Source organism: Triticum dicoccoides, chromosome 1A (genome assembly GCF_002162155.2).
Source record: "Triticum dicoccoides isolate Atlit2015 ecotype Zavitan chromosome 1A, WEW_v2.0, whole genome shotgun sequence".
NCBI classification, from domain to species: domain Eukaryota; kingdom Viridiplantae; phylum Streptophyta; class Magnoliopsida; order Poales; family Poaceae; genus Triticum; species Triticum dicoccoides.
This window is the reverse complement of record NC_041380.1, coordinates 18,168,815-18,171,701: the sequence shown is the minus strand read 5'-3', so window position 1 is coordinate 18,171,701 and position 2,887 is coordinate 18,168,815. Positions and strand designations below refer to the sequence as shown.

Below are 2,887 nucleotides of genomic sequence, written 5' to 3'. Positions count from 1 at the left end.
AGGCGGTGGTGATCGCGTGGGACGGGTACTGGTGTGGTAGAGGAGGCGACACACTCGTCCATGAGGTCAAATGGCACGATCTTCCCGATGTCGTCGGCCTCCGTGACCTTAACCCAGTATGTTGTGCCATCGACGCTGACGATGCCAGCAGCGTGGTTGAAAGTCGCGTCGCCATGCCCGACTAGTACCTTCCACCACGTGGCCTCCCCCTATGGTGAGCACGTAAACAGCGCCGAACTCATTGACCCCATCGTTGCCGCCCGAGACATGCACCAACTTGTATCGTCCCGTGATCGGGTGGTATGCGAAGCTGTACGAGTCGCCCCTGACCCCTGTTCTGCCAGCCATGGTGCCCGACAAAGTGCAGCCGTGGGACGACCAGCGTCTCTGCGGTGGCCGGGTTTAACAGGGTAAAGGCGCCGCCTTGCACACTGTTGTCACACAAGCAGAGCAGACCATTGCAGGTGCCGATGAGCTCCATGCCTTCGTAATGGTGGCGCCAGGGATCGGATGCCCTCCATATCTCGGTGCAGCTCCCAGTTGTGGACGTCGGCGACGGCATTGTCCATCGCTCGTCCAATGCCTCGACCACCTCCCCTCCTCGGAGTGGGTGGGGGCTCGGGGTAAAAGAATCCACGGCGCCGAAGGCATCAAGGAACACTGTGTCTAACCCGGGGGCATGGCTAGCTTGCTAGTCATCCCTCGTGTTGCAAAGCTATTTAATCCACACGACTCTCGGCAACGGATATTTCGGCTCTCGCATCGATGAAGAACGTAGCAAAATGTGATACCTGGTGTGAATTGCAGAATCCCGCGGACCATCAAGTCTTTGAACGCAAGTTGCGCCCGAGGCCACTCGGCCGAGGGCACGCCTGCCTGGGCCGTTTTTCTTCTTTTCCATCAAACACGGTGCCTTGTGCTGTTCTACAGATTAGAAGAAGATCAAAGGTCTCCCCTAGCACAGCTGAACCGATGAATATATGTACTAGAGAAAATTATATTTTTCGTCCCTCAACTTTCGACGGAGTCTAGATTTGGTCCCTTAACTTTAAAACCGAACAACTTGCACCCTCAACTACTGAAACCGGACAAGGTTCATCCCTGGTCTCGGCTTTGAACGGTTTTGGTGCTGACTCACTCCGGTTTTGACCGGTGCTGACTTAAATACGTGTATATATTTCAAATCCGTGAATCTTTTGAAATTAATGTACTTTTTTCAAATGTGTGTACTTTTTCACGTTCGCGTAAAAATTTCACATTCACATACCTTTTTGAAATCCACGTAACTTTTCCAAATTCGCATACTTTTTTTAGTCCGCGTTTTTCTCAAATATGTGTACTTTTTCAAGTTCGTGTACTGCTTTCAAATCCATGTACTTTTTTCAAATTCATGAACTTTTGTATAAAATACGCGGATTTGATAAAAGCACGTGAACTTGAAAATGGTATGCGGACCTGAAAAAATAAACGGATTCGAAGAAAGTACACGAATTTGAGTCAAAACACGGTCAAAACCGGGGAAGTCAACACCAAAACCGGTCAAAACCGTGTCCAGGGACGAACCTTGTCCGGTTTTAGTAGTTGAAGGTGTAAGTTATCCGGTTTTAAAGTTGATGGACCAAATCTAAACTCTGTCAAGAGTTGAGGGACAAAAAATATACTTTTCTCTATGTACTAATACAAACGGGATTCGAATCCAAGTTGGTTCCCAGCTTGTTCTTACGGCTGGAACTTAGGGTTAGTTATTTAGTTCGAGGAAGAAGAAAATTAACAACAGCTGGCCTAGCATGGGAATTTTTTATGGACCCGGCACCAACGATAATCCAAGGAATTGTCTAGCACCTGCTGAGTTGAAACAAAATCGAATACTTCCTCAAAATAAAAAGAAAAACAAACGGAAATGTTAACGCCCACACGTGTGGGCGTTTGCATATCGCCCACACGCCTCCATCACTACCCATTTTGCCACGTATGAATAGATGACATCAGCAGAATTTTTTTTGGTTTTCGACTTAAAAATGTTGTATCTCCTAAATAAAAAAACGAACTAAAAATCCGTTTTCACCATTAAATCCGTTTCGACGAGATCTTCAAAACTAGACCCCATGTTGATATGTTTCGACGATTTTTTTACCAGAAGTTGCCACGATTTTTACACTGCAGTTGCCATAGGGCTTAAACTAAAGTTGCCATGTGGCAATTTTAGTTTGTAGATCATGACAATTTTAGTATTTTGATGATGGCAACTCCAGTACTTTGACCATGAAAATTATTTTTTGTATGAACCATGGCAATTTTACGTGCATGTATCATGGCAATTTTAGTTTATGGTTCATGGCAAGTCTAGTTTCTTAATTCCCCGTTTTATAAATGTCAAAATTTACTTTTAAATGTAGAAGAAAATAGCTGAAACATATCATGGCAATTTCAGTGTAAACATCATGGCAATTCATATGCAATAGACATGGCAACTTTTAATCCAAATTTTTTTTATCAAAACATATCAACATGAATTTAGTTTCGAAGATCTCATCGCGAGGGATTTAATGGTGAAAACGAATTTTCAATCGGATTTTTCGTTTAAGAGATAAAACATTTTAAAAACTGAAAATCCAAAAAGATTCCTACATGCATGCATGCGATGACGTGGCAATCTGTTTACATTAGAGACGTGTGGTGCGTCTCCCTTCCTGCCACACGTGTGGCAGTTAGCGCGACCCAAAACAAATCCTTCCTACTTACGTGCACCCACGTGACGTGGAGAATTTCACTTCTCCGTTACAACTTGTTTTGGCTTCCATACTCTGAGCTATATATGTTTTTTTAGAAACTTTTGATACATTCATCTTCAATCATGACCGTAAAACAAACAGTAGTTTTTTTTTAA

At 44.0% G+C, this 2,887-nt stretch overlaps 1 non-coding gene across 1 annotated transcript; it reads left to right on the top strand.

The window, feature by feature from the left end:
- The first annotated feature begins 730 nt into the window (after positions 1 to 730).
- On the top strand, positions 731 to 886 carry LOC119295770. The gene has a single exon (XR_005144226.1). It is a non-coding gene; the product is annotated as a 5.8S ribosomal RNA (ribosomal RNA).
- The last annotated feature ends 2,001 nt before the right edge of the window (positions 887 to 2,887 follow it).